General features: G+C 40.4%; 1 long non-coding RNA gene across 17 annotated transcripts in view; it reads left to right on the top strand.

The window, feature by feature from the left end:
- The window catches only part of LOC111557781, an 863,046-nt gene that overhangs the window by 457,330 nt on the left and 381,179 nt on the right, over positions 1 to 24,537 (top strand). For 14 of the 17 annotated variants that reach the window (XR_006589518.1, XR_006589519.1, XR_006589506.1 and 11 more), the window contains one exon: positions 4,075 to 4,143. The exons of the other annotated variants lie outside the window; for them this stretch is intronic. This is a non-coding gene — a long non-coding RNA (uncharacterized LOC111557781). The remainder of the gene's footprint in view (positions 1 to 4,074; positions 4,144 to 24,537) is intronic. 17 annotated transcript variants of the gene reach the window in all.

Genomic DNA, 24,537 nt, shown 5'->3' with positions numbered 1-24,537 from the left:
ATAAGTTTTAATTCCCTTCTCCCCACCCATCCCAGATTTGATCCAGAACACTAATCTCTAACCATCTCCAGTCCCTGGTATAAGTCCCCTATGAAAAGTACTACACAAAGCATTTAATCAACTTATAATTCTATGAGAAACTAGGTATCACTAAATATTATATATTTGCAAGTGTCTTTTCCCACTGATAATCCCAGGAATTGGTTTAAGCATAAAGCAGTCAGTGAACACCGAGTGTGTCTAACTATGATCTTCATTATTTTTGTGTCTTCACTTCTTTTACAAATAATTATTAAAAGTAAGATAAATTTTCTTTTAGAAAACTAAACAAACCACACTTAGTAATGAGAAGATGACAGTCTTACTCTTGGGGGAATTTGTTTAAAAAGAAATGATTAAATTGCCCCTTTCTGGTCATATTTGCTTCTTTCCAGTGTCCTGTCCTCCACTCCGCCATTCTGCACAGGGAATGTTAAAACCAGACTGGAGGGAGGATAGAATCAACCTGCCCCCCCCCCCCCCCCCGCCAGAAACCACCCTCAATATATACGGGGACTAAAAGTAAGATAAAACAAAAACTCCAGGATTAAACTGCAAGTAGTCACTCAGCAATTATAAGAGATTTTCACAGCCTGAGGAGAGAAGATATAGTGGCTGGAGCAACCAATGGGTGATGGAGAGGGACCAAGGGAGAGGAGAATTATCATCCTTAGAGAGGCGGTCAAATGAAGAGGGGGCTAAATTTAGGGACTAAGATGTCTGACAGTGCAATTGCTACTTGTTCAGATGTGTCATTACTTTTTCAAAATAGTATGTTTTTTCTCGACTACAAATGTATTACAGGTTTTGTTGAAAAATTTAAGACAATGCAATTCCAAAAATTTTACATACTTTGTGTTCTTATATTTTGTATCAGTCAGGGTCCTGCCAGAAACAGAAGACACACCCAAATTAGAAAAAGAAAATTGGGGATTACTTACAAAGGAACTAATTACAGTTGACCCCATATAGTCAAAAATCCACATATAACTTTTGAGTCCCCCCAAATTTAACTGCTAATAGCCTAGTGTTGATTGGAAGCCTTACCGATAACATAAACAGTCAATTAACACATATTTTATATGGTATATATATTATATACTGTATTACTTCAATAAAATAAGCTAGAAAAAAGAAAATCTTATTAAGGGAATCATAAGAAAGAGAAAATACATTTACAAAACTGTACTGTATTTACTGGAAAAAATTCTCATATAAATGGACCAGCACAGTTCAAACCCATGTTGTTTAAGGGTCAGCTATACAAAAGTGTGGCTGAACGTAAGAGACCCACAAGACAAGAATCCAGAGCTAGCAGTGGAAGGGCTGTTACTAGAAAAGATTAAGGAAATATTCCCAGAAGTCAGGAGGAGAGGGAGTGATATAGAAAAAGATGCTTTGTGAGGAGCATTAAGCCCTGTGACTTTCAGGAACACAGCCAGCTTAATATGCTCTCTCACAGGGAGAGAATCAGGATTATGAATTCCTTGGGCTTCTTCCTGTTTGTTGTTGTTGTTGTTGTCCAGTCTTTTGTGTGGCTTCTCCGTTAACTAAACCTACTAGTAAGTCAGAGAAAATGGGAACCCTTTAATATCACCTCGTGAGTTTGGGAAGTCCCCAGTAACTGAGGGTAGTCTCAGATTCAGTAATCGGTAGAATGGCGCGTTGAACTCAACAAAGCTTGTATATTCATTTTGGTTTATTACAGTGAAAGGAAAGATCAAAATCTGTAAAGGGAAGAGCTGCATAAGGCAGGATACAGGAGGAACCAGGCATAAGCTTCCTGTTGTCCTCATCCAGTGGAGTCATTTGGACAATATTTATTTCTCCCAGCAACAATGTGTCACAATACACACAGAATGTTGCCAACCGTGGAAGCTCACCCAAGCTTGGTGTCCAGAGTTTTATTGAGGGTTGGTCACCTCGACAAAGTATGACTGACCTTAGTCTCTAGCCCCTGCTGAGGGTGAGCTGACACCATGTGGCCCAAGGTGCAAACCATAAATCACATGGTTACCAGAGACTACCAGAATGGCCCAACACCCCCAGGTAAACAAAGTCACCCTTTTTTAGACAAGGGCTTAGAGTTTATCTCCCAAGATCTGGGGGCAAAGGGATAACCATGTGTGTATGTATGAGTGTGTGTGTGTACCTGCAAAGTATATTATTTACTACATAGACCCATGTAGCTTAGTGGGACTGGCTATATAATTTGTGGGACCCAGTGTCAGATGAGAACGGGGGAGGTGCACCTGTTCAAAAATTATTACACATTTCAAATTGGTGACTGAGGAGCATTAAACCAAACATGGGGCACTTCTGAACATGAGAATGTGGACAACTGTGTAGGCCATATGCTAATGAAGTTAGCCTTGCAGGTCAGCTCAGTTTATTTGCTAATTGGGCATACTTGCCCTCATTCGTATGGCAGCAGGTGCTGAGGGGATTCCAGAGATTGAAAAAACCAACCCCTGCTCCTGAGGCATTTACAGCCTATTAGGGTAGATAGCTACATCCACAAATAACTGTAATACAAGCTAATAGTCTATGTACCTTCAGGAAGAAATAGGAAAATGCTATTGAATTTAGAAAGATTTAACAATGTTCCAGCTGGGATTATTAACATGGTTAATAATGGATCTTGCAAGGATCCAAGAGATAATGTTTATGAAAGCAGGTGGAAATATATATATTTTCACTTGGCAATGTATATATCCATTTGGTAAACAGCCACCTGAGTCTATAGAATCCTTTTGGCTGCCATCTGCCCTATTATTAGAAAAAAAGTAAGATACTAAAAGGAATGTGCTGTTTTGCTTCCAGAGGGCAAATCAGCTAATCAAATGGGAAACATACCCGTTCCAGGAGCAAGAGGAATATGGCATGAGACTGTGTCTATCTGATGGCTCTTACCTATAAATTCAGTCCCAGGATTAAACAAACATAAGCAAACGAACAAACAAACAAACAAAATGAGGGGTGTTTTCTGCTACAGTGACTGTGTGTGTACGTATTTGACTGAATGTGTTACTTCAAAGAGTTGTTTGGGCCTTTCTGCCACCTTTGTAATTGCGTACAACCAGAACCTACGGGATAACGCAGAATGACAGGTTGAAAAGAAACAAGATTTCAACAGGTAAAATCCATTGGCGCATTTCTGTTCATGTAGGGAAAATGAAAAGCCCCAGTGTATGTGAACATTGGTTGTAATGGAGCCGGTCTCATTTCAGATGGCATGTCCTCAAGAAAATTTGATTCCCCAGGAATCCCTTAAGAGTAACTGAGTCGTATATACCTTTCCCGACAAATTCTTGGAAGATAATAGTCAAATATAAAGATGTTGGAGGAGGCCTTTGAGATAACATATCCCCCATCCCCACCCCCTACCAGAGACATGACCTTAGGCGATGGGGGGCCCCAAACTCCCCAGGACCCCCCATCCTTGAAATAATGTAGGAGAATAGACCCCCACAACACCCACAGCTGGGGCCGTTTCCTAGGATGCAGCCCTGAGACAGACTCTGGAGTGACTGAACCCTGTCAGGCCTCTATATAAACATTTAAGATTCTTGCAGTGGGTGCAGGGCTCTTCTTATCTTGTGGCACCCAGGATGAGCCTTGGAAGTAAGTTCCCTTGCTTCTTAAACCTGTCACCTGCCCATCTGGAATGGTCTGCCAATGTCTTCTGTCTCTTTGCCTTTCGTGTAAAGGGCAGATTCAGATTTCACCCAGGGAAGTCACGAGGCTGAAAGCCAATAAAGGAAAACCCACAGCTAGAGAGAACAGATATATGTCCCAAGACATCGCCAAGTTGAATGGTTGTTGATAAATAGTGACTGGAGATTAATAATTAAACTTTTTAATAGCAAATAGATGGGTCCCACAAGAAGGCTGAATTACTCCTTAGGAGGCAATTCTACATGCCACTGAACGTGCGAAAGAAAACCCCACAACTAATCCAATCTGTCAACCTCTGGGTTGTCCTTTCATTTAATCCATATTACTTTTATAACGCTTGCTTTTCTCCACCTACAGGTTAATGAAGTTAGTGTTGTCTCCAGGATTAAGAAAACATGCTTCCTCTAATAAATCAAAGATCATCAGGTAAAACAACATTTAGGATTTCCTTACAGTATGAAAAAAAACAAAAGGCACTTACCTGGAGAGTGGGGCATTTCAACAAAGCCAATTTGGAATTCTTGAATTTAGATGTTGTTGCGTTGCACTTGAGAAGAGAAGGAAACAAATCACAAGAGACTCTTAACAAAGAGAACCAACTGAGGATTGATGGAGGGAGGTGGTGAGAGATGGGCTACATGGATGGTGGGTGCTAAGGAGGGCACTTGTGATGAGCACTGGGTGTTGTATATAAGTCATGAATCATCGAATTCTACTCCTGAAACCAATATTGCACTGTATATTAACTAACTCAAATTTAAATTTAAAATTTTAATATCAAATTTTAAACAGTTAACCCCTTATAGTGGCCTGGCAAGGGACCCGTGATAGCAGTACAATATTAACCTGTTTACAACAATTTTATTTAGAAAGGAAAAAAAAAAAAAAGGACATCAAAAGCTCCATAATCTCAGTTTTTTTTTGAGAGGCAACAACTATAATGGAGCCATTTGATATTTATGTTTATATTTTATTTTGTGACTGGACTGGAATGCAGTATGTGAGATACTTTATATTAATAGATTTTGCAAGGATTTATGTTAGTACGATTGTGTGTTTGTTGTTTTGCTTGTGCTTTTTTTTTTTCTTTTCTTGCTTTTATGGATGTTAGCATGCTTATGGGGCTCTGTGGGTACATGTGTGCTTTTAAAATACTCTTTTCAGGGTGCCTGGGTGGCTCAGTTAGTTAAGTATCTGACTTCGGCTTGGGTCATGATCTCTCAGTTCATTGAGTTCAAGCCCCACGTTGGGCTCTATGCAGACAGTTCAGAGCCTGGAGCCTGCTTTGGATTCTGTGTCTCCCTCTTTCTCTGCCCTCCCCCACTTGTGCTCAGTCTCTGTCTCTGTCTCTGTCTCTCTCTCAAAAATAAATAAACATTAAAATTTTTTTTTAAATTATTGAAAAATAAAAAAATAAAAAGGTCTTTTAAAGAGATTTGGAAAATGATAGAAAATGGCAGGGAGAAAAGGTGAAAATAGTTTTGGTCTTTACCAGGAATAACAGCTACAATTAAAAAAAAAAGTGACATTTGAATTTTACCTACCTGAAGAAGATATTTTAATCCTTAAACAACATTTACCCCACACACTCATACATATTAAAAATAAAGATTAAAAAATAGATCTCCATCTAAAAAAAACAGGCCTCTAATTTAACCAAAGCAAAGCATTTTAATGTTTCATTATGTGCATCCAAATTAGTGGTAGATGAATTCTGGAAAAGCTGCAAACATATTAAACTTTTATAAATTGCTAATACATTATAGTTTTATAAATTAAACCATATTTATTTTGCCAAAGCAAACTCAGTTTTTATCATGACATATATGCATATATATAAAATTTATACTTTAAACATACATATTTATAAAACAATTTTAATTTCTTTTTCAGAATTCAATTTCAGTTGAATAAACACTCAATTTTGTTTTCTCAGATACTTCTTAAAAAAGGATCTACCTGCATTTTTCTATGAATAAGTTACAAATTCCCAAATTCAGTATGATGATTGCTGGCATGGTGTACCTAATTTTATAAAATGATACACACTTCTTAAATTGGGTACTTCCCTGATTTTACCCAAATGATGGATTTCTCTCCATTTATTAAATGTAGCTAGTGTTCCCCAAAATGGAAAGTGTGACCTCAGAGTTTAGAGGTTAAAACGAGCATGGCATAATTTGGCTTATTTGATTTCTTTTCTCCTCCTTGAAGTTCTTACTATGCAATCTGTCTCCTCCTTACAGTGGTAGATCAGTTGCATTAATGGTTGAACTGCAGTGTCCTTAATTCTGATCTGGGGCTGGCCACGGGAGTTGCTTTGGCCAAAGAAATTATTGGAGTCATGACAAGGCAAGCAGGGACTTGAAATGATGCTTGCATATCTCCACTTGTGTTCTTGCACATCCTGCATTGACATGAGAATTTTTCCAAGTGAGAGGAGGAGAGACATATGGAACATAGCCAGCTTGCCCCAGCTGTGGCCATCCTAGATCAGCCAACAGTCAGCTCAGCCCAAAACTATGAAAGCCCAGTCAGGATCAGCGGAGGCACCTAGCCAACCACACCAGACTAGTGAGCAATAAACACTTATTATTGCATCCCACTGAGGTTTTGTGATTGTTTATGGTGGAGCATTATTATGGCAATAGACCCATCCGTTGCTGATACGCTCACCCAAGGCACTGTTTCAAGAAACTGATTGTATTTGCAACCTAGGCAGCTTGCTCAATACCTGCTATCTTTGAGTGATCTGAGACTTTGGAGAAGATAGCTTTACCTCTCAGAGCCCTGATTTCTTCATCTATGAAATAAAATGACCAAACAACATCAGCTTCATGGTTACTTCTGCATCTCTGTTCTTTGATTGATAATCTGATTTTCAAGGTGATGGATTCTTTTAAATGTACCTTTAGAAGCCTTTTGCAAAACTAAGTTTATAGTTCTATGTGGCTGAAACAGTCCTGAGCTACTGGGGAGTGATTTTGTTTCTTTCCACTAACACTTACCTACAGAGAACTCTTCCCCCCACCCAATACCCAGTATCTACCCCCCCCCCCCCCCCGCCTCATAGCAGAGGCAGCATTAGTGGTGGTTAACCTTGCTACCCCCAAAGCCAAAAAAGCCTTCTTCACAGCCCAGCCCTACAATTTAGGGTTGTGCAAACGTGGGGAGTCATGTTGGGTCTCACTGTCTTCATTAGGTAATGCTAGTACTTACCTCGGTGGTTTGCTTTAAAAAAGTGAATGAGCTCATCCGTTTAATTTAATGCAAATATTAAGAATCCAGAATGGTGCCTGGCACACCTAATATTATTACACTTTGGCTATTGGAATAATGATCCTTCCATTTCTTGTGCCTCAAAGATTTTGGTTAAAAACTAAAATAGTGTCTGAGTAGAAGCAAGTGGGTATTTTTCATAGGACAGCATTTAGAAGAGCATGACCATGCTCAGTGGCCTGTTTCATCAGGAATGGTGCTGTGAGGCACACACAAATGTGCATACTAGCATTACCCATGTTGGGAGCAACCATGACAGAACCAGTGTCCGAAAGAACCAAATCAGGTCCGAGAAAACCAAATCAAGTGTCAAATCTTGCCCACGTCAAGGAGGCAGTCTGATGTAAGCCGAAAGAACGGGGGAAACCAGAGTCGGGAAAAATCTAGATCGCATTTCTATTGTTCCCAGTTACATATTTATTTCTAGTTTGTTATGTGTTTCTGGTTACATCTCTTACCGATTTGCCGTGGACTCTGATGTGACTTTGGATAAGGCATTTCACCTCTTTGAGCCTCGATGGCGTCTTCTGTAGAAATAGAAATTGCTGGGGCGCCTGGGTGGCGCAGTCGGTTAAGCGTCCGACTTCAGCCAGGTCACGATCTCGCGGTCCATGAGTTCGAGCCCCGCGTCAGGCCCTGGGCTGATGGCTCAGAGCCTGGAGCCTGTTTCCGATGCTGTGTCTCCCTCTCTCTCTGCCCCTCCCCCGTTCATGCTCTGTCTCTCTCTGTCCCAAAAATAAATAAATGTTGAAAAAAAAATTAAAAAAAAAAGAAATAGAAATTGCTGAGCTTTGGGAAAACATCCCGTGGAGATACTGATCATATACTCCAAACTGCTAGCCCTGTGCCTCTCAGATTCGTGTCCTGGGAATCATTAGGGTGCAGGTAAAGATACAGCCTCCGTCAGGGAGTCCTCATGGCGTGTCTGCAGATTAGAGGTGGAGAATCTGCGTGTTCACCGAGGTTCCTGGGACACATTTTGTTGCTTCCTTTCTCTGCTAATTGGGAATCTGAACGACATCTGCCATTCTTTGTATGCCAGGGCCTCACGTGTATCCAGAGGGGCTGATGTGTGAGGAGGCACTTCGTGTGTAGTCAAACTCCAGAAACTTTCATTCTCCTTCTTGTTAAGGAAACAATGCTTCCAAACTCCCTGACCCTACTGCACTTTGTTCCTGTAGAATCTTGATTCTCTACATCTCAGCAAGAGGACTTTGAGATGTTTCTAAGGGAGGAGTTATCAACTGAGGGATGTGTGCTCATGTTGCTGGGGGGCGGGGAGGTTTGAGGGGGCGCAAATGAAAACGAGACAAAAGGCAGCAGGCACCCCGAAAGAGCCTTTTTTGCCCCTGGGGCTGTGGTTGGCCTCCTCCACAGACACCATCTCTTTGGATGCTCACAGCCCACATGTTCTCTAAGAACAGCCTCGTGTTGGTGTTTGCCTCCAATCCACTTCTCGAGACCTCGGCGCATTGTAGTTCCTGCTGGGAAATGGGGAAAGCAGACCGAACAACAAACTACTGCTTTCGGGCCTGCGACCCTTCATCTAAGATTGCCAGAAGCCAGTGTTCACCCCGGTGAAAACCAGGCCTTTTCAACTGAGGGATGAAACAATGAAAATAACTCCATAAAAATGGCAGCTCAGGCCCTTTGTGGCTTAATTGCCATTGACAAAGGCAGATCTGGAATTGGAGGGGCTTGGGTGAGGATGCTTCCTTTGCTTCTCTCTCTCTCTCTCTCTCTCTCTCTCTCTCTCTCTCTCTCTCTCTGATGCTTTCTTTGCTCCTGTCTCCCTCTCTCTCTCTCTCTCTCTCTGATGCTTTCTTTGCTCCTGTCTCCCTCTCTCTCTCTGTCTCTCTCTCTTTCTGGCCTTTCCCCATCAGCTTTCTTGTTCTCTTGGAGTCTGATCTTCATCTTCAACTTGACTGCTCTCATGGCATCACACTCTCTGTTTGGGGCTCTCCTCTTCCCTTTCCTTTTTAGCATCTGGCCTGAGAGTCCCTGGGCCTGCCTCACACTCCGCTCGGTCTCCCGGACCCCCTCCCTTCCACTCCACATCCCCCCTCACTCTCGGAGCTCCCCACCGATTTTACGAGTCCCCTGGAAGGTCTGCAGTTTATTGAAAGGTGAGGGAGGGCAAGTCTACCCTTGGGTTGGGGAGGGGGTGGCGGTTTCCTCCGTGGGGTTCCCCAGGCATGGCAGAAGGGGCAGACAGCTTTCTGGCTCCCTTCTGTCGAATCCCAATCAGAAAGCCCTATGCTGCTGTGGGTGTCTAAAAGCCACCTTTGGGCAAAAAGGATAATAAAAACGTTCAGTCAGACGTTCAAGGCAGCGTTCCAAACAGCTAGCTGCCAATTCTCCAGTTAAGAGAAGCCTGGCTCCCGGCCGCTCAGATTAACCCCTTTCCCTCCAGCTCTCCATGGAGATACTGCTGCTATGATGCTTAGGACAGAGAAGAAGAGACACAGAGAGACCGAGGGGGAGACACACGCACAGAGAGAGAGAGACAGACACACAGAGAGAGAGAGAGAGGATATTGCAATGAAAGAGAACTTCGGGAAGAATCCAGATTTCAGTGTTGCAAAGTTTTATTCCATTTGGACAGCCTGCGCTTCAATAAATAAGATGTTGTGAAGAGAGGGTGGTCAATGTGTTTGAAAGAAAAACACTGAAGGGTGCGACTCAGCTTTCCCTGGCTTTTTAACAGCCATGAACGGCTTGATATTTTTGGCTTGGATATATATGTGAATGTGTGTGTGTGAGAGAGTATTTTTTTCTTTTTAAAAATATGAGGTATTAGGCTCTCTCCCAAAGCACATTCAAGGGAGGCTGCCTGTAAGCCACACTCCTCTATTAGGGCAATGTGTCTTGCAAAAAAGGAAAGTAAAAAAAAAAAAAAAAAAAAAGAGGAAGGAAGGAGACTCCCTCCCTTATGACACACTCACCTACATCCTGATGGCATTAGCTCCTTATTGTTCCCTGTCTAGCTCACTTTCTAGGTCTCTCTATATAGGGTGCTTATGTTCAGAATGCTCACGTCTCGGCCAGTAGCTTCATTCCATTGCGAAAACCTCAAACATGGTACAGTTAATGGACCCAGGTCAAAAGAGAAGGAACACGAGGCTGGAAGACAGACTCAGAACCCACATAATGCTCAATTTGCTTTGTCATCTGCCTAATGGCCCGAGTTTGAATCTTCGCTGTGCCTGACACTGGCTCAACTATTCGTTTTACATTTCCTCACTGGTTAAATGAGAATTCCAATAGAATCTATTCAGTAGAGTCGTGGCAAAGACTAAATGAAATAATAACTTGCTAAACTCTTCAAAAGTACTCGATGCAAATTCGTGCTGAAAAACATCTGCTCTCGTTGGTAAATATTACTTGTTACTAATCATTATTATCATCACAATTACTACCGTCAGTGTTTCTGACGCTCTTCAGGGGCTGGTTGCTAGAGAACGGAGTAACGATTTCACACCAAGACCATATCACATTGTTGTTTTCCATCTTGGAAAGGCCACATCTAAGCCCAATCACCCAGAATCCCTGTAGTATTTTGCCAGATTCCCTAGATGTCAGTGTTCAAAGAAGGAACTGGGCAGCCTTTAACACATTTTCTGCTTTCAGTGAATTAATATTCAGTCTGGTTATGGAGGAAGCCCTCAACTGAGATTTTGACGCAATTTTAATGAAATCTGTGCTTAAGATAAACTTAGCTAATTAGTACCCGTCTTGGCTGCAGTAGCTAAATTTTGGCTGTCGAAGGAACTGTATATTTGCACAAATAGGAGTCTTGATGAGCCCCCCACAGAAGAACACAAGAAAATTAATAATTTGAGTTGAAGATATGATAGTAATAAGAGGGATCTGTCTTTATTAAATTCAGTTATTCTAACATAATAACGGAAAGTCAGCAGAACGACCTAGGCAGCAATATCTTAACCAGGTTTGTCTAAAGAATACAAATATTAAAGATTTGCCTCCTATCTCATCCTTCGGTAATATGAATTTTAATGGAAATCTAATATATGATAATTCTTCTCTTATCCTTCGCTGGCCCAGGACCCTCAGGCCATAATTGAACTAACCAAGACCAGCATTTTGTTTCTCTGCTTGCTTCCAAGGCAGTGTCCTTGGTTTCTCTTAACTCTACGCTGTCTTCTCAGTTCAGCTGTTTTACAAGCAAAATCGTGATTCGATACAGACGTCTCCACTCAGAAGTTGCTCTTCCTGAGTTTCCATGTGTACACGCACAGGACTTTGTAGTACCCATAGCGCCTTATCTGAGCAAATGATCGATTGTAAGAGTGGGAGTACCTAACACCAATTTGAAAATAAAAAATGATGTTTGCTGCAGAGGCTTCCAGTTTCATATTCTTGCCAGCCTCTCTGGGAGCAGAATATTTTACTGAAAATGCAGTTGTTTCTCCTAAAGACTGCATTCTCTGGCCGGAAGCTAGGTTATTCCATATGATGAGGGCTCCACCAACGAGATGTAAGCATTTTTTCCCCCTTCAAATGCAATGAGTGTATCCTGCTTCTCTGTGTTCTCTTTGATGTCTGGAATATGGGTACAATGGCTGGGTCTCCAACACACATCTTTTTTTTTTTTAATTTTTTTTTAACATTTATTTATTTTTGAGACAGAGAGAGACAGAGCATGAACAGGGGAGGAGCAGAGAGAGAGGGAGACACAGAATCTGAAACAGGCTCCAGGCTCTGAGCTGTCAGCACAGAGCCCGATGCGGGGCTTGAACTCCCGGACCGTGAGATCATGACCTGAGCCGAAGTCGTAGGCTTAACCGACCGAGCCACCCAGGCGCCCCTCCAACACACATCTTAAGAGTTCAGTGCATTCTGAGCGCTTGTGTTCCTGTGATCTATGACTGTATAATAAACTTGTTCAAACTTAGTAATGTGAAATGACAGCTATGTTATAATGCTTGAGGATTCTGGGGCTCAGGAATTTAGACAGAGCACAATGGGGATGGCTTGTTTCAGCTCTGTGAGACCTCACGGTGTCTGGGAGCTCAGCTGTGAAGGCTCAAATGACCGAGCACTGGGGTGATCTGCAGGCTTCTTTAATCAAGTGTCCAGTGCACCGGGGTGATTTCAAGGTGAGGCTCATCTGGGACAGTCAACCAGAACGCGCACTCACAGACATTCTGAGTGCTCAAGCTTCTCACGGTGTGGGAGTTGGATTCCGAGAGCAGATGTTCCAAAACAAAATCAAACAAACAAACACACAGGCAAAGGTGCATGGTCTTTGCTGACCTAACTTTAGAAGTTACACAGCATCCCGTCTGCTCCATTTTCCTGCTTACAAGATGCCTCTGATTAAAGGAGGGAGGTGACTTTTCCCTACTTCTTTATCAGAGATTAATTAGCAAGGTCATATTGCATAAGCATGTGTGGTAATTGGATCACCACATTGTGACTGTCGTTGGAAATTTCAATCTGCCACCGGGATTGAACAAAATGATAGGAATGTGGCTCTCCAATAGCTTTATGGTCACCACAACTGCTAATTCCCATTTATTTCTTGTTTTTTGTTTTTGTTTTTGTTTTGGTGTGTGTGAGAGAGAGAGAGATATTTACCTTGCTTCAAATATTGCTATGTTGATTTTACGTATCATGTAGTCAAATCAAATATTAACTGATCCAGCGATCTGTGACCTCAGATTTTACCACATCAATAGCTCATCCAGGTACAAGATTGGTTTAAACACCTACTGCTGCTAAGTCAGCAGGAAAAACTCAACATCAAATCCATTGCAGTCATTAGACTGATAGCATTCTCTTTTGCTTCATTTATTCAACTTCTTTTTTATTTCTGCTATTTATCTTAGTGGAGAGCAGTAACCTCTGTGCTGAAATGGCCTGGTGGTATTTCCCATCCAGTGGTGTTGCTGATGGTGTACCAGCACGTTCTGATCCCATTTTTGGAGCTGGAACAATCTAAACTTGTATAGAAAAAGCCTTCATGGGTTTTTGTTGGCATAGGAGAAGTCTAATTACACACATTCGAATACACAAGAGAGAAATGGAAGGTTTTTCCCCATTGACTTGGAAAAGTTGGTGGTTTTGACCTGCAGTACTTGAATGAGAGATCCAGGCTAATTATGGGATTGCATGTTTAAAACAGTTATTTCTTTACAGGATACTCACAGCACATTTGTATGTTTAATTTTCTTTTGGATCTGTGATTTTCGATGACTTTCTACACAGAACTCTTTCAATTCAAGAAGGCACATTAGATTTATTTACCAGGAATAGCCTCATTAATTTTTTGCCTATGTTCTGGACCCATATTTTATTGCTTACTTTGTTTTATCTGTTTTATTCCCTGCTCATAAAGATATTCCAGGTCTATATTTGAATCACTTCTACTGCTTTATCTTCCTTATGGATTCCATGAGGTCTGGCATCTGCTTTGTTTCATTAACTGACATTTTTCTAGTATTTTGCATAGTAAGAGTGGATAAAAGACACTTGCTACAAAAGAATGAGCAACTAGGTCTTGTTATTATTTTTATATCTCTTCTTCTTTAAACGTACTGTTGTGGTAGATATCTAGTCCACTCTTGCTAAAGCACGATTACCTAAATTATCTCATTGTTTTCACAAAGGGGCAAATATCATTGACATACTCTACCTATGGAGATCCAGGCTGATTCTGGTATCTTTGTCATTGATTATGAGAGCTAAGTAGGAAACTCCTTCTAACTGTAATTATGTGCCTGGTGCAGCTCTAGGACAAAAAGTAACCGGTTCACAGGAGTGGCAGAGGTAGGGCAAGGCATCATAATTGGAGCTTTGGAACATCAAAAGCTGTAGGCTTATAGGGTATCAGCAAAAGTGAGGCACACATCTCTGTTTGGCAAGGACTAGCCCTAAGCATGTGATGGTTCAAAGACACCAGCTGAATACAGCAGGTTTTTCCAATGAGGAAATAAATAGAAAGTATGGAAGAAAGATCACCAAAAAACTAACATGCAACTCAGTGTAACTCCTGTGCAATTTGGGTTCTCTTCATTACTGCTGTATCAGACGCTTCTCATACACCCCTGAGCAGCTTAAAATGAATATTCGTGGAAACCTCAAGAGGTCAAAAGCAGGAGGTGATTGCTAGTGCTGTAAGATTGCCTTTGTTCACGGCAACAGTTTTCAAATCAAAAATTCTCTTTAGAAGCCATCCCCATATCCAAATCCAAGACTGGCTACCCCAGGAATTTAAATGGTTTAAAAATATAATTGCACATATATTTGGCAATTTATGTTAAAAAAAATAGCTACTATGAGCAAGGAAATCTCATTCTACTGAAAACTTACTAATTGCTCGATGGTGTAATAATATGACTACATTTTTATTTACAGATCCAGGCTTATGCAGATAGATTACAGATAGCCCCAACCATAATGTCTTTGTGTTAATTAGGTAACATGTATTTTTTAATATACAACAAACATGAACCTAATTTCAAGTGAAGATATCTATCTATGTCTACCCATATTTATATAGACAGGTATGTATAAAATAAATGAATAAACATATATATATATATATATATATATATATATATATATATATATAAATGTTTATTCATTTATTTTGAGAGAGAGAAAGAGGAGGGAAGGGATAGAGAGAGAGAATCCCAAGCAGGCTCTACACTGCCAGTGCAGAGCCCGATGCGGGGCTTGAACTCACAAACTGCAAGGTCATGACTTGAGCTGAAATAAAGAGTTGACAGCCTAACCAACTGAGCCACCCAAGCATCCCATCTATATAGACAGGCAAATGTATTTATATAGATAGATGTGGATATATATATATATATATATACACGCACACACACACACATATATATACATACACATATATACATACATATACATATATATATCTAGATATCTAAATATATCTATATCTATCTATGTCTAGATAGAGAGGTAGACAGACAGACAGATAGTTCAGCACAAAGTGCAGTCAGTGCCCGCGTCTATGGAGAATTGTCTCCCAACACATGCCAGTAACATTCTTGTTAATAAGTAGATAGTTTATCATTCTGCAAAGTGATTCATTCAGCCTGCAGATAAGCATCCAAAAGAGTGCCCTAAGAAATGCTATAGTTCTTTGAAGCTCTTGTATACATTTTAGCAAAAAAAGTTGCTCTACTTCCAAAGATAGCACTTTTCTGGGAGAAGAGGCAGGTTTTATTATTTCCATTGATTATTTAGTTAAGAATTTACTTCTCCCATTTCTTTCTCTCTATAAAATAATGGAGCGAGAGCTGCAACTCTAACACATTGGACCATAAAAAACTTGGCAGACAAAAGCGTAGGATAACGAGGAGCTGGGTTTCGGAATAAGACAAAACTGGGTTTAAATTAAAACTCAGATTCTTACTGGATGCCGGTTAACTCAAGCTTGCTAAACCTCAAGTTCGCCATCCTTAATATAAAGGTGACATAGCCTAGTTAAAGGATTATGTGAATAGGGTATGGAAAATGTTGATCCCTGGGGCGCCTGGGTGGCTCAGTCGGTTAGGCGTCTGACTTCAGCTCAGGTCATGATCTCACGGTCCGTGGGTTTGAGCCTCGCGTCGGGCTCTGTGCTGACAGCTCAGAGCCTGGAGCCCGCTTTGGATTCTGTGTCTCCCTCTCTCTCTGCCCCTCCCCCACTCATGCTCTGTCTCTCTCACTCTCAAAAATGAATAAATGTTAAAAAAAAATTTTAAAAAAAGAAAAAAAATGAAAGTGTTTATTGGGGTGCCTGGGTGGCTCAGTGCATCAAGTGTCTGACTTCGACTCCGGTCATGATCTCATGGTTCGTGAGTTCGAGCCCCACATCAGGCTCTTTGCTGTCAGTGGAGAGCCCATTTCGGATCCTCTGTCCCCCTCTCTTTCTGCCCCTCCCCTATTCGCACTTTCTCGCTCTCTCTCTGTCTCTCTCTCCCTCTCAAAAATAAACATTACAAAAAAAAATGTTTATCAAAATGTGTAACATCTAGTGCTCAGCAGATGATGGAATAAAGGGAACTACACAAAAAATTTAATTTCTTCATAGATCCGATGGGAGGTGCTCTCATGAACCTCATCAAAGGTTGCATAATGTGGACAAGGAAACAGAGTCATGAAGAGGTTAAAAGGATTGTCTGATGTTGAGTTGGAGTACAACTTTTTGCCAGTGCCTGGGTCTGCTTAGACCACACATACACCTTATTTGGTTTGTCCCTGATAAATGATTTTTATAACAAGGGCTGTTGTGTGGCTCCAAGTTCATACCCAGTAGTATCCACACCAATGTGGGGGAGCAGCTCAGAAAAACCAGTGGGGAACCTGTGAGCACGAGCCAGCACAACAGGATGCTAAATCAATCAAAGAGTTAATGGTAGTCAGTTCTAATTAACCAGATTTTAAAGACTTTTTCTTTAAAAAAAAAAATGTTCAAAGTGTGACAGCTTCAAGTTGGCAATTAAAAGCTGTTGAGTTGTAGGTACCTCAAGGTAAGCTCTATTTTCACTTGTCTCAAAAACTAAAAAAAAAAAAAAGAATCCATTTTTTTCCCAAACAGTTCCTATTTTCTTTTCTCTGCTTTTTCTCTGAGCTGCCAGTGTATATGCTTTTGAATGGACCGTGTTTGTTTTATTTTAAGTAATGCCGCAGTTGATTGAGACTGTGGGCAGCCACACTCCATCCCTAGCAAGTTTTATCCTATTCCCTACATTAATATTTTTGTAGTTATGGGTGTGTGTTTTTTTCCTTACGTGCATATCATGGTGTTAGTGACGGAAGAGGGGGAGGAGTGTGTGTGTGTGTGTGTGTGTGTGTGTGTGTGTGTGCGCGTGCGGGTGCACTGTAACTGTCCACTTTCTGCTAGTTGAGACTTTAGCTATGTAGGGCAGGAGGATTTTGGCACACTTTCTTCTAAAGAAAACACAGCGTGATCTAAGGAGTGCCTACCTCTTACAAGGCCTCGATTGTGTGAAAATGCCAAAAGAGAAACAAATACAGGTTAATTGCGTCGGATGCTTGGTGACTAGTTCACAAATCTTTTATTTGTTTGGAGAAGTCCTGCCATAGCACTAAATTTTGTGTGCGTTCAGGGAGATTCAGACGCAACTTACAGTAGGACCTAGAAGCCAGTGTAATTACCCGGGCTCCTGTCACACTAACAAACTAATAGAGGCTTTAAATAAAATCAGGGAAGACCAGAGATTTGGGAAACTTGAAGAATGAGACTAAATGTTGACTCCTGTTAAATTTTCTTCATGTGTTCGAGAGGGCAGAGGCCCCATGGAAAATGGATTATATATTTCAAATTAAAAAAAAAACCCACATCTTTTAAATCTCTGGTTAGGAGAATCCTGGGGTTCTGGAATCAGTGTGCTACTCTTCTGTTTTATTCCAGTTATGAGGGAGTTGCAAAGATATCTTTCCTGATAAGAGAAATCTCCTAGTGTCATGGCCCTGTCCACCTCCAGATAACCATAGGCATTTTGTGATATTGTCTGTAATCCAAGAAACCACATAAAAATCTAAGAAAAGTTAAAAGCTCTGAATAGCTATTGAAAAGAGTCTTTTGATGATGGAAAGAATTGACTTGGTGGGCATATTCCTTTAAGAAGGACAAGGTACATTTCTCATCTGATAAAATCGGCCTCTTGTATTTGGGATATCCTTAAAAGTTTTAGGGTGCCACATACAGGACTATGTAGTGGTCTACCCATGGTTCTTGATCTGTATGTAGACTGTAAGGAAGGCCTTCACAAAATTGTGCAGCACAGGTCAAGGCTGGGTAAAAGATTGACTCTGTGAATGGGTGCATTTCTTGCAGTCGATCCAGACACTAACTTTGGATTGCTCTTCAGACTTGTGCTGTCCGTGTCACTAGTAACCAGATTTAGTTGCTAATCCCAAATATGAGTAATTTGTTCTGCATAGAATATAACGAGTCTATTTAGAATGAGATGCATTAAACCACTCGTGGTAACATAACTGAGATTGGGACTATACTTCTGTCTTTCTTCAATTTCCTTTTTATTTTTTTTAAATGTTTATTTTTGAGAGAGAGAGTGTGAGCAGAGGAGGGGCGAGGGTGGGGAGTGTGCAGGGAAGAAGACAGAGGATCCGAAGTGGACTCTCCACTGCAGCAGTGAGCCCCGCGTGGAGCTTGAACTCACGAACTGTGAGATCATGACCTGAGCTGAAGTTGGATGCCCCACCAACTAAGCCCCCCAGGCTCCCCTCAATTTCCATTTTAGTAATAGAGTAATTTATCCAGTCACCTATTCATTCAATAATGTGCAAGCGTTCTGTGTGTTCCACGCAATATGCTGTGTATTGGGAATAAAATTAAGGCTAGGTTAGAGTCCTTTTTCCTGAAAAAGTCGGTGGTTAATAGGAGACTCTGAGATATAAATAAATAGCACAATGCAAAAAATGATGTAAATGAGTACATGTTCAATATATGGTATAAATCCAGAGAACTCTTTCACTCAACCATGGTGGAGATGGGAAATCTCACAATGGGTATGGCACTGGGTTGGATTTTGAGTTACAAGTAAGAGTTTGCCAGAGGAAGAATGGAGGGAAATATATGGAAAAGACATACAAAGTAGGCACACTTCAGTGAAATAGGCACTCTCTTCATTGTAAAATGCTCTGAACAGAATCACACAGATTAGATTTAAATAACTACTATTATGTAGCTATAATTTGAGGCAGCTATTTCCTTTTTGGCGGCCCCTTCTTCTGGAACAGCGTATTCTTGAAGATTACATATTTCTGGGTCTTTTTTTTTTTTTTTTTTTTTGTCCTGAAGAATTGTGTGGCTATGCTTTATTTGATTTTGTGTCCCTCATACCCACCACTGTGTACATAGTTATAGTAGCGGCTAAGAAAAAATAGGTTCAGTGAAGACATAAACGAATAAATATTATGGACCTCAAAGATTCTAGGTATTAGGAGGGGCTTAGGAACAGCAAACTGATTGGAGGTATGGCTGAGAAGTTGTCTTCAAGCTTTTTGCTTAGCGAGTGTGCTAGTTACGTAGATTGTGGCTTTGGGGAATTGGAAGCCATAGGGAGCTAAGGCCCTTTTCCAGCCCCACTTTGGCCTTGCCCCTAGAATGAGCAAAAGACTGAGTTAATAAATAGACCTAAGTTACTTCGTATCTTTGAAATACAGCGTCTAGAACCAGCCTTTCTCAAAGTATAAGAGAACTGCAAACTACTGGAACGATTTTCATCAATGCCCTATAAATAAGTAAAAATCTAATTGTAAAATGGCGAATTGTAAATGCTGTCCTTAACCGTTTATTGTAAAACTATCTGAAGTTCTTTGCTTAATCCCTCACTCAGTGACTGTGCATGAGACAAATCAAATGTTCTTGTCACTGAACAGGGCAGAGAGAGGCTGAGCCATCTAGCCAAATTAACCAATCTGCAATATACTTGGAGTCTCAATTTTTGCCAAAGTTGTAAGTGAAAATATCCAGGATAAAAAGCCATATATAGAAAAGAAGTTTTTCATCCACATTTCATGTAATACCATAGATCACCAAAGCAAAAAGAATTTTAAAATCTAATTTGCTTTACACAAGGGATTGGGAAGCCTGGCAGGATTTTGGGTTCTTCGAGTATCTTGAGTTATTTCTCAAATATTTTGGGTTCAATAAAATCCAAAATGCATTTTGCCCTGAGCACTTTCCCCCTTAATTTTGAAACCCATGTGTAATCTAAAGGAAATGTAATCCATATGTTTCTGATTCATTTACACTTAACTCATCAAAATATTTTTCTAGGAGCTATTTGATGTTGAAGAAGCATTTCGAGACTTTTTAATAAGCTTTTTAAAACCTCCCCCTCCCCACTCCCTTAAAACAGAAGGCCATGTTTTGCCAAGGAGAAATAAGCCCCAATACCAAAATATTTGGGTTCAGTTCCAAACTCTGAACCACAGAATTTAAGATACGTTCTCAACTTATCCAGTTTGTTCTTGTATCCCATTTTCTGGGGCCAGTTCAGCATGTAAAATTCAGTAGAGTTGCCTAAGATGAAACGGTACTCCTCTGACTTTACCACAGGATCAAGAGGAAGGATTAAAACTGTGAGCTCACAAGGTTGTGATGTTAATACAAAAAAATTAAAGATGACCTCATATGGACCACGGCTTCAGTTCCAGGGAGGGATGAAGAGTTGAGGGAAGTAAACGGTTTCAGTTAGAATCACAGTCAAGATCACCTAACTGCCATATTTTGTCTTGCTTTGGAAGCTTGGCCCCGAGAAGTGAAAGTACTCAGTGACTTTTTCCAACTTTCTCCAGTATAAACTAAAATTTCCAAATGAACTTATCTTTGCCACAAATTGGCTCATCCCCCAAATCCCCCACCGCCATTCTTAGTTGCGATGCTTGATGGTCAGAGCTTCCTGTTCCATGCCCACCACAGTTCTGGCCCAAGATGCTCTCTGCCTTACTGCCTTATTGACACTTGCTGGTCTCCAACACAAACTATGACCCCAAGATAATCAACGCTTTGTGCCGTTCCTTAAGCAGACGTTGACTTTGCTGTGTTTGTCCATACCATACTGGTTGTCTTTAATGCCACTGTGTTCATTTATGGAAGCTTTCTCTGGTCACTGGGCAGAAGTGTTGCTTCCTCTAACCATATCCTTTTATATCACAGTTTCTCAACTGTGGCAATATCTTAACTACTGACATTTATGATGAGATCATTCTTTTTTGTTTGTTTGTTTTTTAATCTGGGCACCTTAGCTATTACTGTGAATTTTTCAGTTTAGCATCCCTGCCCTCCACCCACTAGACGTCAACAGCACCCCCTTGGTCATGGCACTGGAAGATGTCTCCCGATTTGCCAAGCGTCCCAGGGACAATGAACATGGTTGATGATTGTTGGTACCATTCCCATGGGCAATCATAGATTACTTTACTCATATACGTATAGATTGCTATATATCCTAAGCTTCCTAAAGGCAGAGCATCCTGCTCAACTTTGTACCCAGAATAGTGCATTCTTTGGTGATTTGTATACTTCTGATTCTGTATATTCACTAAGTGTCTGTTGAATTAAAGTGCCAGGGGAAAAATAACATAACTTAATTACATTTTCTAACACTTCCAGACCCAATAGTAACTAAATGCTGCTGGAAATATCTAGGGTGTGCCCTTTCTGCTCTCTAATCCCGGTCTTTGCAGAGTTAAAATCTAAATTTGGAAAGAGCTATGCCCATGTGTAACTGAAAGTGTAAGAGTAAGATAGATGATATCAGCAGAGTTGATGGACTTATCAAAATAAAATGCAAGTTGGCTGGTTAAATTTTAATTTCAGATTTAAAAAACCCTGTTTTTATTGATATAAGTATGTGCCATGCAATAATGTAGGACAAATTTATGCTAAAATTATTCGTTATTTATCTGAAATTCAAATTTAACTGAGTATTGGGGTGCCTAGGTGGCCTCAAAGAATTTTGATTTCAGCTCAGGTTATGATCTCACAGTTGTGAGTTAGAGCCCCACATTGGGCTCTGCACTGGGTGTAGAGCCTGCTTAAGATTCTCTCCATCGCTCTCTGCCCCTCCCCCAGCACATGCACACATGCTTTCATGCTTTCTCTCTCTCTCTCTCTCTCTCTCTCTCTCTCTCAAAATAAATAAATAGATATTTTTCTTTTAAATTATCTACCTTTTTTTTTTGAGAGAGAGAGAACGGGGGAGGGGCAAAAGTGGGAAGAGAGAGAGAGAGAGAGAGAGAGAGAGAGAGAGAGAGAGAGAATCCCAAGTAGGCTCCACGCTTAGGATGGAGCCCAGTGCAGGGCTTGATCTCATGACACTGAGATTGTGACCTGAGCCTAAATCAAGAGTCAGACACTTAACCGACTGAACTACCCAGGCACCCCAACTAAGTATTGACCCCTAACTATCAGTGTAGAAATTCCAAGAAGGACAGAAATAAGGACATTATAATAGAGGGACAGGAAAAGCTATGGTTTGCTTGTAGAAATTAGAGATAGGTCAGATTTTAGAGAAGGGTGTCTATTAGGAAATAACATAAATATGATGGTGAAAGAAGGGAATAAAGGTGCTTGAAAGCCGTGTGGATAAACTTATATTTGAAGGAGAAAAACTTAGGTGTCCACTGAAAAGTGCCTTTTCTCACCTCTTTATTCGCCCATTGTTTCTCTTGTGCTCTTTTCTCCATATGAACTGCTTTCCCACAGCCCCTAGACACCTTGTCCACATCTGTATGTAATATATTAGCAGCTGTTCATTACCTGTCTGTTTTCCTCTTTTGATGATTAGCTCTCTGTCATTGCTATTACTACCTTCTACCTTGTCCACTATTAAATTTCCTGACCTTAGAAACTGAAAGGAATAATCTGTTTACCCGCTTCAAAGTTCGTTTCCAGTGTATAATCCATCGGTAAAGCCTGAACTTCTAAGCCTGATCCTGAAGATGCTGATCAGTCAGTTTCCTCTGGTTTAACCAACTTATTCTCCGAATGACCTCCAACATACCTTTTCTTCAATAATCAAGCATGTCTTCGTACTCTCTGCCCACTCTCCTATTTCCTTGCTCCACATTTTCTCCACATTAGAAATTGCTTTCTTTCCCTCTCCATTAGGCCCTGATCCATACTTCCTTCAGAAATCAGTTCCAGCTTCACAAACCAAGAACTCTGGTGACGATCAAGGCTGCACCAGTGCTCTGAATTCTCATAGCAACTCTATTCAGTTTGAAATAATACACCAACCATTTGCTTATATTCTGTCTTAACATTTCTTCCTTGCTTCATGGGCATAATTTTTATCTTTCTAACTAAACTATAATATTCTCAACCGCAAAGAGAACTCACAAAAATATTTTTATATCTCCCATGGTGCCTTCCATGCTTCTGGGCATACAGCAAATGATCATGAAGTACTTTTTTGGGTTTAATTGAATTAACATTCAGAGAAAACAATTTTACAAAATAGTATATAATTCGTATCAAATGTTTGAAAGTTTCTTACGGAAATTTGGAGGAAAACCTGTTTCAAAGATTAACCCTTCTTACTTAGAGAGTTCCTGAAAGTCAAAGCATGAAAAATTTCTGAATATTCTTATAGGATATGGTATTTAAGGGTCATGGTTTGATTACCTTTAGCCTAGGCAACTAAAATGATAATCACAATTAATTACTGTCCTGAGTACCAGCTAAAATTTTGGACATTGTGTTCAAGCAGTTTAAAATGTATAGTCTCATTTAATCTATACGTATGATACATATTATAAATCTCCCTTTTTATTCTAAATACGAGAAGTTAGGATAAAGACGGTTGAATAAGTTAGACAAAGGCACACAGGAGAGAAGTGACTGCACGGAGATTAAAACTTAGGCTGGTCTGATTCCAAAACCTGCACTCTTTACCGCCATGCCCGTTTCTCTTTCCTAGCACAGAGGAACAGGGGAAGGCAGACAGCACCTCCAACTCCCATGTGTGATTTTCTGGAAGGCCAGTGGGGGAATCATGAAGACATGCCTAGCTCCAGAGTTTTCCCATAAGAACTTCTCATCAGTACCTTTCTATAAATCCAGCCTTGACATCTTTCATCTCCTACTGTTTTTCAAAAACGTTTTGATGTGGGACAAATTGATTCCCTTTATTTTCTCCTTGTCCTCACTGCTTGTGTTGTTTTTCCATCTTTCTTTTCTCTTGCCTACACTATCACAATACCTTACTAACTGTTCTGGTCACCCTCAATCTCTCCCTATTCAGTACATCAGTATATTCTATTCAAGAATTATCACAGAGGTGCCTGGGTGGCTCAGTTGGTTAAGCATCCGACTCTTGATTTTGGCTCAGGTCATGATCTCATGGTTTCTGGGATTGAGTCCCATGTCAGGCTCTGTGCTGACAGTGTGGAACATGCTTGAGATTCTTTCTCTCTCTCTCCCTCTCTCTCTCTGCCTCTCCCCCATTCATTCTCTAAATAAATAGATAAATAAATAAACTGAAAAAAAAAGAATGATCACATAAACAATAATTTTCAGCATGGCATTCTATTGTTAAACAGACAAAAAACAAACTTAATGACATCCAATGAAAACTGGCCCAAAACCGAGATCTAATATCAGATTTCTCTGGGGTTTTGCGTATGCCACCTGTTGTTGGGGTGTGTTTTGGGGGCACATAGCTCTTGTTTGTTTGATTATGTTCTTATTTAGTTTCCCAGGGAATTAAGTACATTGCCTGCACGTAGTAGATACTCAATAAACGTGTGCCAAGTAGACAAGAACCAGGTTGAAAATCTAGGATTTTGAGATTGGTGACTAACCTGCAGCTCTTCAGATTACTGAAGATAAAAATCCATGGTCCAATTAGGAAAGAAATTATTCATCAAGATCATTCTTAATTTTCTGATTGTTTTGAAAGGAATCTATTTGAGAATCAGGATGATTCTTAGAGCGTTAAGACAATTTGATGATTCTTCAGAAAACCTGGTAAAAATGACAAATCAGTCCTTAACCATCACATA

Source organism: Felis catus, chromosome E1 (assembly GCF_018350175.1).
Source record: "Felis catus isolate Fca126 chromosome E1, F.catus_Fca126_mat1.0, whole genome shotgun sequence".
Taxonomy (NCBI): Eukaryota; Metazoa; Chordata; class Mammalia; order Carnivora; family Felidae; genus Felis; species Felis catus.
Note: the sequence above shows the minus strand (reverse complement) of the source record. Positions and strands in the feature narration are given on the sequence as shown.